This window comes from Scyliorhinus canicula, chromosome 10 (genome assembly GCF_902713615.1).
Source record: "Scyliorhinus canicula chromosome 10, sScyCan1.1, whole genome shotgun sequence".
Taxonomy (NCBI): domain Eukaryota; kingdom Metazoa; phylum Chordata; class Chondrichthyes; order Carcharhiniformes; family Scyliorhinidae; genus Scyliorhinus; species Scyliorhinus canicula.
Window position 1 is genome coordinate 170,275,228 of NC_052155.1, and position 11,383 is coordinate 170,286,610.

The 11,383-nt window shown below is 49.8% G+C and overlaps 1 long non-coding RNA gene and 1 other non-coding gene across 2 annotated transcripts in view; one reads left to right on the top strand and one right to left on the bottom strand.

Annotated features, from left to right (window-relative positions):
- The window catches only part of LOC119972967, a 39,351-nt gene extending 28,297 nt beyond the window's left edge, over window positions 1-11,054 (bottom strand). The window contains exons 1-2 of the long non-coding RNA XR_005462202.1: window positions 10,738-11,054; window positions 9,898-10,000 (exon numbers count right to left, since the gene is read on the bottom strand). This is a non-coding gene — a long non-coding RNA (uncharacterized LOC119972967). The remainder of the gene's footprint in view (window positions 1-9,897; window positions 10,001-10,737) is intronic.
- Window positions 8,559-8,662, top strand: LOC119972994. The gene has a single exon (XR_005462216.1). It is a non-coding gene; the product is annotated as a U6 spliceosomal RNA (small nuclear RNA).
- Window positions 11,055-11,383: the final 329 nt, after the last annotated feature.

Here is an 11,383-nt window from a genome sequence, read left to right on the forward strand (position 1 = left end):
GGCCAGAGACCGCAGTAGAGGCACGGTACAAAGAGGCTCAGAGTGACACCAGATCTGGGATAGAGCGGTGCATCGGCTTCCTGAAGATGTGCTTCCACTGCCTCGACTGATCCAGAGGCGCCTCCAGTACAGTCCCCTGAGGTTCTCCCGCATCGTGGTGACTTGCTGTGCCTACATAATCTGACTGCAGCGAGGCGGCAACCTTCATGAGGCGGCCCTCGGATGATTCAGGAGGGAGTTGAGGAAGAGACCACTGAGGACCAGAAGGATGGAGGCCAGCAGAGGGTAAATGTGCGTGGATAGGAGGGCTAGGAACGCCCTCATCACCTACTACTTCATGGAGTAGCACCAGCATGTTGTCCAACAGTGCAACACCTCACCCCCACAGGACACTGTGACCTCTCTGCAACCAGGGGGTGAAGGTTGCAGTGAGCCCATTGATCAGAGTGCTGGGGTTGGGGAGTCATTGAGTGCCTGTTACCCAGTCATTGCAGATAGGTGATGAGGATTCAGAGCGAGGAATGGTCTGTGATGCTCCTCCACTACTGCGTGTGTCTGACTCCTGTCTACTGCCAACACGCTGACTCCCTATCTCATGTCTCAGTGAGGTTCTGTGCTTCATTTCTTTGTCCCTTCGCTCTCAAGGGAAATTAGGGGCGTGGTCTAGGGTTCACATTCCTGAATCCTATCACTGCGAATGAAACATTTACAATGAGTGGGCCTTATGGTGATCTTTGTGAAGGGTTTCCAGGATGGAGGGCATAGTGATCACAAAGATACACAATATCCTTTTGAAAAACTAAACTAATTTTATTAACACTACTAAATTTGAGTTCAACACTTATTCTGAACAGTGAATATACATGTAAGAGTTAAACTACACTCACTTACACTATCTCTATCTACTAACTCTAACTATTATCTTTTAACTAACTCTGCAATACACTATGAATCTTATCTTCTTCAGCCCAAGATCTAATCTCCTCCCCAAGCCCAAGAGCCAGTGCAATTTATAGTACTGTCACTTAGCTCCCTCTAGTGGCTCGGCTTAACATGACATTAACTCTTTGCATGCTGTACATTTGAGTTGGAGGCGGCCTGCTGCCTTCCACATTCTGTTTGCCTGACATGCCCTTGGTGTGTGTCCGCTGGAGGGCCAGGAACTGGAGGGCCTCGGCCTACTTTCAGAAGGCACTGGTATTGCTGCGTCACCTTATTCTACCCGCTGCGCCGGTCTCAGGAGGAGGGGATTCAAACTGGCTGGTGACTGAGTGACTCCTGGGTGGAAAGCTCCAGGATGTGCTCCAGACGATCTTCCTCCCTCCTGGTGCTCGTGGGCCCCTGGGTTACTCCATGGGACAGAGGGACAGTTGGCGTGAGCTCCAAAAGCCTTAAAGTCCTCAAGGACCGCCATTGTCTGCACCATGCAGTTGACGCTCTCAGCCATGATCTTCAGGGACCGAGCCACGCTTCGGAGATCTCCGGCCATGGATCTGATGTCTTGCTCCAGGCTTTCCACTGCAGATGCCACCATAGCAGTGTTGGCCTGGGTGCCACACATCACTGGGAACATCTCCTGCGACAGAAAGCTTTGGACTCCTCAATTCGGTCTTGTAGTCGCAGGAGTGTCGCTGACAACCCCTGCTGGTTTTCCTGGCTCTGCCTTTGCATCTTCAGCAGCAGCTGAGAGATGAAAGCGTCCAGAGGCACAGCCGAGTCCTGGGATCCAGCAGACCTCTGACAGTCTGATCCCTGGGATGCTTGTGCCTCTACCTGATGTGGATCAGAAGCTTTGCGATGCGCACCAGATAGTGACCCAGAAGCTGCCTGCTAGGTTTGCCCGCCGAGGTGTGTGTCTCTGCGATGGTGGATGATATGGGTGATATCTGGGATGCTTCATCCGTGTCCTCCTCTGATACCTCCTCCGAGATGGTGTGGATGGTGGGTGGTCGATGAGCCGACTCTTCGGCTGATGATCCTGAAAGGCCAAAGACGTGGTTTTTGTACATGGCCTGCAAGAGTTTTGACTTTACAGAACTCACTTGAGACTGGCTATACCGATGAAGGTGCAGGGTTCCTCTCATTGCTCTCACAGGCCCACCTTGTTCTCAGCACATGCCCACTCCTAGTCCTCCTCTGCGAGCTCCACGGCTCACTCCTCATAAGGAGTCAGGATCCTCAGCTCGGGCATCCCCACTTTTCCTTCGTTCACGGTGGTTGTAGGCGAGCTTCTCCTGCAAGAACCCTGGAGATGCCTGGCAGGTCTGAGGTCAATGACACCTGGTATGTGTCGGCACTGCGCTTAAGCAGGGAGAAGTTGCGATGAGGGTTTGATTATGCTGGCGGGAGGCGGGGTGCTAGGACCCTGCACGTTGGAGGCATCTGGGATCGAGGTGGGCATCGATATCCTGACTGGGAGGTTTGCTAGATTCACTCGGGAGGATTTAAACAAGTATGGCAGGGGGGTGGGAACCAGAAAGTGAGCTTGGAAGGTGTAATAACTGAAGGAGAAATAGAGAACCAAAATAAAAGTACATCACCCTCAGGCAGAGCAAAAAAGGTGACAAGTGTGAAAAGGGAGGTCAATGCAGGATTGAGGGTGTTGTACCTAAACGCGCGCAGTATACGGAACAAGGTAAATTAGCTCGTTGCGCACATTGAGATTGGCCGGTCCGAATTTGGGGGCAACAGAGACGTGGCTGAAGGGGTTCAGGGCTGGGATTTACAAGGATATGTGTCTTATCGAAAGGACAGGCAGATGGGCAAAGGGGGTGGGGTTGCATTGTTAGTAAGGAATGAAGTTAAATTGATGGCAAGGAGCGATATAGGATCAGAAGGCATAGAATCTCTGTGGGTAAAGTTGAGGAATCGCAAAGAAAAAAGACCCTGATGGGAGTTATGTACAGGGCCCCGAGCAGTAGTCAGGATGTGGGGCAGAAAATAAATCAGGAGATAGAAAAGGAATGTAAAAAAGGCAATATAACAATAATCATGGGGTCTTCAATATGCAGGTGGACTGGGAAAATCAGGTTGGCAGTGGATCCCAAGAAAAGGAATTTGTGGAAATGTCTAAGAGATGTTTTTTTGGAGCAGCTTGTGACAGAGCCTACTAGGAAACAGGCAGTTTTGGATTTGGTGATGAGGCAGACTTGATTAGGGAACTTAAGATGAAGGAACCCTTAGGGAGCAGTGACCACAATATGATAGAATTTATTCTGCAGTTTGAGAGGGAGAAGCTGCAATCAGATGTAACGGTATTACAATTAAATAAGGGTAACTACAAAGACATGAGGGAGGAGCTGGCCAGAGTTGATTGGAAAAGGAGCCGAGCAGGGAAGACAGTGGCAGGAGTTTTGGGGGGTTATTAGGGAGGCACAACAGAAATTCATCCGAAGGAGGAGGAAACATGCTCAGGACAGGACAAGGCATCCATGGCTGACGAGGGATGTCAAGGACAGCATAAAAGCTAAAGAAAAAGCATACAAAGTGGCATGGATTAGTGGGAAGCTAGAGGATTGGGAAGCCTTTAAAAGCGAGCAGAGGACAACTAAAAAAGCAATAAGGGGGAGAAGATGAAATATGAGTGTAAGCTAGCTAGTAATATAAAGGAAGACATGAAGAGTTTTTTTCAATATATAAAAGGTAAGAGAGAGGCAAAAATAGACATTGGACCACTGGAAAATGTGGCTGGAGAAGTAATAATAGGAAACAAAGATATGGCAGACAAACTGAATAGTTACTTTGTATCAGTCTTTACGGTGGAAGACACCAGTGGTATGCCAGAGCTCCAGGAGAATCGGGGGCAGAGGTGAGTGCAGTGGCCATTACTAAGGAGAAGGTTCTGGGGGAACTGAAAGGTCTGAAGGTGGGTAAGTCACCTGGACCTGGACTACACCCCAGGGTTCTAAAAGTGATAGCTCAGGAAATTGTGGAGGCATTGCTGATGATCTTTCAGGAATCACTGGAGGCAGGAAGGGTTCCAGAGGGCAGGAAAGTGGCTAATGTAACCCCCTGTTTAAGAATGGAGGGAGGCAGAAGACGGGAAATTATAGCCCGATTAGCCTGACTTCGGTCATTGGCAAGATTTTAGAGTCCATTATTAAAGATGGGATTGCAGAGTATTTGGAAGTGCATGATAAAATAGATCTGAGTCAGCACAGCTTCGTCGAGGGGAGGTCATGTCTGACAAATCTATTAGAATTCTTTCTGGAAGTAACAAGGAAGTTAGACAAAGGAGAACCAGAGGATGTAATTTATTTAGATTTCCAGAAGGCGTTTGACAAGGTGCCGCATAAGAGACTGTTAAATAAGTTAAGAGCCCATGGTGTTAAGGGTAAGATCCTGGCATGGATAGAGGATTGGCTGACTGGCAGAAGGCAGAGAGTGGGGATGAAGGGGTCCTTTTTCAGGCTGGCAGCCGGTGACTAGTGGTATACCTCAGGGATCCGTCCTGGGACCACAATTTTTCACAATATACATTAATGATCTTGAGGAAGGAACTGAAGACACTGTTGCTAAGTTTGCAGATGATACAAAGATATGTAGAGGGACAGGTAGTATTGAGGAACCAGGCGTGCTGCAGAAGGACTTGGACAGGCTAGGAGAGTGGGCAAAGAAGTGGCAGATGGAATACAATGTGGAAAAGTGTGAGGTTATGCACTTTGGAAGGAGAAATGGAGGATAGACTATTTTCGAAAGGGGAAGATGCTTAGGAAATCAGAAGCACAAAGGGACTTAGGAGTCCTTGTTCACGATTCACAGTTCACAGTTAGGAAGGCAAATGCAATGTTAGCATTCATGTCGAGAGGGCTAGAATACAAGACCAGGGATGTACTTGAGTCTATATAAGACTCCGGTCAGACCCCATTTGGAGTATTGTGAGCAGTTCTGGGCCCCGTATCTAAGGAAGGATGTGCTGGCTTTGGAAAGGGTCCAGAGGAGGTTCACAAGAATGATCCCTGGAAAGAAGAACTTGTCGTATGAGGAACGGTTGAGGACTCTGGGTCTGTACTCAGAGTTTAGAAGGATGAGGGGGATCTTATTGAAACTTACAGGATACTGCGAGGCCTGGGTAGAGTGGACTTGGAGAGGATGTTTTCACTTGTAGGAAAAACTAGAAGCAGAGGACACAATCTCAGACTAAAGGGACGATCCTTTAAAACTGAGATGAGGGGGAATTTCTTCAGCCAGAGGGTGGTGAATCTGTGGAACTCTTTGCCGTAGAAGGCAGTGGAGGCCAAATCACTGAGTGTCTGTAAGACAGAGATGGATAGGTTCTTGATTAATAAGGGGATTTGGGGTTATTGGGAGAAGGCAGGAGAATGGGGATGAGAAAAATATCAGCCATGATTGAATGGCGGAGCGGACTCAATGGGCCGAGTGGCCTAATTCTGCTCCTATGTCTTATGGCTGACAGAAGGGTGGAGTGCAGAGAGGAGAAAGGGAGCACTAACACTGGCTGATCAGAGAAGGTCACTCATTGTTTTTCTGCATTGCACAATGGTCCGCTTGGTCAGGCTGCTGGCACTAATCAGTGCTGCCACCGTCTCCCAGGCGGGATTCGGCAATTTGCTGGTGGGCCTGCTGCCAACTCGAGGGTACATTGTTGCCCACCTCTCCTCCATGGCATCCAGAAAATGGCTGAGAGTCCCCTCCGTAAATCCCGGAGTAGGCACCCTCGCTGCCATCCTCCTGGCTTGAATCAGAGCGATTGTTGTGGAGACATGTAAATGCAGCACCTGGGGCAGGCGAATCAGATGTTTCGTACCTCAGGCAGGGTGTTTTCCACATGGGGGGAATACCAGCCGATATTGCCCATCCCGAGTTGCCCTTCAGAAGGTGGTGGTGGTGAGCTGCCTTCCTGAACCGCTGCAGCCCCTGAGGTGTAGGTACACCTGCAGTGCTGTCAGGGAGGCAGCTCCAGGATTTTGCTCCAGGGAAAGTGACGGAACGGCGATATATTTCCAAGTCAGGGTGGTGAAGGACTTGGAGTGGAACATCCAGGTGGTGCGATTCCCAGGTATCTTCTGCTCTGGTCCTTCCAGGTGGAAGCAGTTGTGAGCTTGGAAGGTGCTGTCTAAGGAACATTGGTGAGTTACTGCAGTGCGTCTTGTAGATGGTACACACGGCTGCCACTGTTCGTCGGTGTTGGAGGGTTTGAATGTTTGTGGAAAGAGGAGCAATCAAGGGGGCTGCTTTGTCCTGGATGGTGTCGAGCTTCCTGAGTATTGTTGGAGCTGCACTCATCCAGGCAAGTGGAGAACATTCCATTGCATTCCTGACTTGTGCCTTGTGGATGGTTGTCAGGCTTTGGGGGGGGGGGGGGGGGGGGGGTCAGTAGGTGAATTACTTGCCATAGGACTCCTAGCCTTGACCTCCTCTGGTAGCCACAGTATTAATATGGCTAGTCCAGTTCAGTTTCTGATCAATGGTAACCCCCAGGATGTTGGTTGTGGGGGATTCAGCGATGGTAATACCATTGAATGTCAAGGGGCCATGGTTAATCCTCTCTTGTAGAAGATGGTCATTGCCTGGCACTTCAGTGGCATGAATGTAACTGGCCACCTGTCAGCCCAAGCCTGGATAATGTCCAGATCTTACTGCATTTGGACAAGGTCTGCTTCAGTATCTGAGGAGTCGTGAATGGTGCTCGACATTGTGCAGTCATCTGGAATCATCCTCACTTCTGACCTTATGATGGAAGGGAGGCCATTGATTCTTTAAAAAATAGTCTTAATCGAAGAGTTTTCATTTTTTATTAAATAGTTTTATTAAAGTTTTACATTTTTACACTGCACGTTCATTAAAGATAGATGAGATGGTTACAGTTTATACGTTGGTCCTTTCGGCACCTCCACCCTCCACCCCCTCCCTTGCCCCCCAACTTCCCTTCTTTCGCTGTTTTCCCGGTCTTATCCTAAGCACTTTACTTCACCGTGGGTGATCATTCGGCGTTTATCTGTGGGCCGTGCCCTACTCTCCTCCCTCCCTGTTGCTTGGCTTCCCCTCCCTTCTTTTCCACTCTTGCCCTCCTGTTGCCTGCCTATTTTTTTTGAAAAATATTTTATTGAGGCATTTATATATTAACACAATAGGCAGAAACACAACCCAAATCCAGCCAACAGGGCTGTGCATAACCAGCTCAGAATACCCCACCAACCCATCCCCACATTTCCCAACTCATCCTCCCTCCACCCTTTTAAATCCCTCCCTCCACTGCCGACATCTTAAACTTTTCTCAAACAAGTTGATAAACGGCTGCCAACCCCATCTTAAAGAGGGTAGCCTTCACCTTATTGAACCCCGCTCTCCTCTTAGCCAGCTCTGCACCCAGGTCCTGGTACACGTTTAGCTGCAAGACGAGGTGGAGTTGGCCCTGTTTGGTGCTTCAGAGTGCCCAGCCTATTTCCGGCCCTCGCTCTTCCTCCCATTTTTCCCTTGTTTCATCCAGTGAGGAACGTGCCCTTTCTAAAAGTCATCAGTATACGTCCCCGCCGTTTCCCTTCCCCAGACTGTCTGTCTCCAGTAACTCCTCCAATATTGTGTCTTTCGGGCTCCTTGGTTACATTGTCATCTCCTTGTGGAGAAAGTTTTTGATTTGTGTAAGTGTCGGAGTGCCTGTCCATTCGGTAGTGCCAGTCTCTCCATCGATTCCTCTAGGGTCACTGGTCTGTCCCCTCTGTAAAAGTGGAGACCGCAGATGGGGGTTGTGGTGGACACTTAGGTCAGACCGAAGAGCTGCTTCATCTGATTCCAGGTTCTCAGGGTTGCTACTACCACTGGGATTGTTGAGTGTTTTGCTGGTGGGGATGGGAGTCCTGTTGCGGCGAGGGCCCGGAGGAATGGCATGATAATTTTGTCTATCGCTTCGAAAAAGGCCTTGTGGATATAGATCGGTATGGATCTGAACAGGAAGAGGAACCTTTGCAGTACGCTCATCTTGATCGTCTGGGAAAGCGGGAGTCCATCCCATCTCTGTCGGTCCTTTTTTAAACTTCGCCCGCTAGACTGGTCAGGTTCCAAACTCAGTAGCTGCCCTTTTTCCATACATTGAGAGTATTTGTACATCTAAACTTTAAAAATAAACCTTTCTAAATCCTTAGGGGCTGGTTTAGCACAGGGCTAAATCGCTGGCTTTTAAAGCAGACCAAGGCAGGCCAGCAGCACGGTTCAATTCCCGTACCAGCCTCCCCGAACAGGCACCGGAATGTGGCGACTAGGGGCTTTTCACAGTAACTTCATTGAAGCCTACTCGTGACAATAAGAGATTTTCATTTTCCCCTCTTCCCTTACTTTTGGGAAGCTCCATTTATTAGGGCATTCTTCCATCCCTATGTCCACGCTCAAATGTTAAATATCGCTTTGTCTTCAGATGCTTATAAATTTGTAGCTTATTTCTAATGTGGATGATTTTGAGCCTGTGCTCTCCATCCATGCCCATAGCATAGGTTCAAAATCTGCAGAGAATTGAAAAACGCAATCTTCTCCGGCGAGATTGGGATTTGCAATTCCCACTGCCGGTGGAGTAGTGTGAATCGCGTCACAGGAGCCTGGGAACCTGTTTAATACATTAGCAAGAACACACTATACTAAAATTAGAGAAGATTAGCATGGCCCCTGCGCAAGGATGACATGTGAAGCGCTCCAGACCTTCCTCAATTCATTGAATATTCACCTAGTGCTCGCCTTTGCCATCTCCTGCAAAAGCTGGCAACGAATGGAATGTGAGGACACTGCCCATGGCTTTAAAGTTACCGTCCCTCTGAACGTCTTTGTGAGCGGTTCATTTCACCAGTGATCTTTTTTTTAAGAACAGTACAGCACAGAACAGGCCCTTCGGCCCTCGATGTTGTGCCGAGCAATGATCACCCTACTCAAACCCACGTATCCACCCTATACCCGTAACCCAACAACCCCCCCCCCCCTCTTAACCTTACTTTTTAGGACACTACGGGCAATTTAGCATGGCCAATCCACCTAACCCGCACATCTTTGGACTGTGGGAGGAAACCGGAGCACCCGGAGGAAACCCACGCACACACGGGGAGGACGTGCAGACTCCACACAGACAGTGACCCAGCCGGGAATCGAACCTGGAACCCTGGAGCTGTGAAGCATTTATGCTAACCACCATGCTACCGTGCTGCCCATCTGTGTGGCATCTCCCAGTCAGCCGCACACAAATGCGTGAGGGAGGTGACAAATGCTCTTTATGCGAGGGTCTACATATATATCAACTTGGACCAGGAGAGCTAGGGCGCCAGGGCCATGGGCTTCGCCCGTTTAGCAGTAAATCCCAGGTGCTGGGTTGATAGACTGCGGTCCCCATGACGTCATGCGGCGCCATTCCTGAACCACAAGGGATTCCACTCCCTCAATAGGGCAGCACGGTAGCACAGTGGTTAGCACAGTTGCTTCACAGCTCCAGGGGTCCCAGGTTCGATTCCCGGCTTGGGTCGCTGTCTGTGTGGAGTCTGCGTGGGTTTCCTCCGGGTGCTCCGGTTTCCTCCCACCGTCCAAAGATGTGCAGATTAGGTGGATTGACCATGATAAATTGCCCTTAGTGTCCAAAAGGTTAGATGGGGTTACTGGGGATAGTATGGAGTTGTGGGCTTAGGTAGGGTGATCTTTCCATGGGCCGGTGCAGACCCGATGGGCCGAATGACCGCCTTCTGCACTGTAAATCCTATGATTGTCCAGATCGTTTGTACCACACGATGCTCAGACTGCTGGTGTGTGCCCGTTTCCCAGGGACTGCCCCTGACAGTTACATTTTGGAGTGCTACAATCAATGGTTTCCAGGGGGTACAAGTATAGTCTGGACTTCCCATTTGCTTGCCTTGCATGGAGACAAAGATGGAGTTAGTACTTCACAGGGATAAGGAAATGTTTACTCACATGAGGTTTGATGAATGACTGTGTGTCTTTAAGGCTCCCACTTTTGCTCGCCACCCCGACTTTGCCATCAGCACAGGCATGGTCAGTGTCATATTATCTGCTCCTGTATAGAATGAAGTGCAGACAGGCAGTGATTGACACACAGGATGACCAGTAAGCACACAGCACAGAGCAGCCAATCACCAGACAGGACACTACCACTATAAAGCCAGAGGGCACTAGGTTTCCCGTTCTCTCTGGACCCAGCCACCGAGACAGTCAGAGTCCACGAGCTAGCCAGTGCAAACACCATGCGGTAGCTAGTAAGTCTGGTCAGGCTAGTACCAGGTTTCCAGTCAGTTCAGTACAGTGTCAACCCACAGTTGAGCATGTATATTAGTTATGTCGTTGAATAAAATCGTGTTGGATCTTCTCCGGTGTTAGAGGTCTGTCTCTCGCCACACTGCATCAAGTGCAGTCCACGTCGAACCAACCTGCCTAACACATCAGTCAGGATTCTCCCTGGCCAGCTCAAGGGCTCTTTCATCATGGGGGGGGGGGGGGGGAAAGAGATGAGGTTGCGGAGCTCTCTCACGAGTCCGGGTAACTGTGCCCTCTCACACCAGTTGTGCCCGATTTTGCCCTGTGGAGTTACAGATGTGGAGAGTGTAGGGGAGAATGCAGCCAGCTTTGATGGTGGAGTGTGGAAGCCGGGATGTGAGGAGCAGAGTTGAGGCTAGGAGGCACCATGGAGATTGAGGGGAGGGGGGAAAGAGGGCCTCGTGACAGGTGGGCAACGTGCTAGGTGGCTGGTTGAGAGATCACTGGGGTGCAGTGAGAGACTGAAGGTGACAGACTTACCCTGGTCGCGCAAAGCAGGTCATTCATTTTTTCCAACATTGCTGCCCTGTCGTCTGGAGTGAGCTGGCACTGACTAAGGCTGCAATTCCCTCCCAGGCAGGGGTCCTCACCTTGCTGGTGGGGCGCTTTCTTGAGCCTGGGACACCATCCAAACATCTGGTCAGGTCTCCCTCCGAGAATCTGGGAACAGGCTTCCTGGCTGCCAAATCACTGCAACGGATTGGGAACCAGTGCTGGCGGAAAGAGTTTAATTGGAGCTCCCCAGTGATTGTGGTGAGTAAGCTTCCCCGGAGCGAATGAATCTGCGGGAGGCTGCTGAGAGCACGGAGCGATTCACTTATTTTGCTTGAGTGGCTCAAAATATTGCGAGACATACAGCAGACGCAGTCGACAGGATTAACACTGTTTTTCTCACTGGAACTTTGCCATTTTTTGATAAGGTTCCACCCGACATGTTCACTTTCTATTTGACCTCCATCCTTTGCAGTTCTGTTTACTTTTGTTTGGGTGATTGCATTAATCAGTAATGCCAGCAGGTGGCAGACCTGCACTGGGAATTGAGGCGGCCTCCCTTTGACAAGTCTCTGGCCAGGGTTATACTTTTCAATTTTACCAAATGCCCCGTTGCCGGCACGCGATTCTCTGC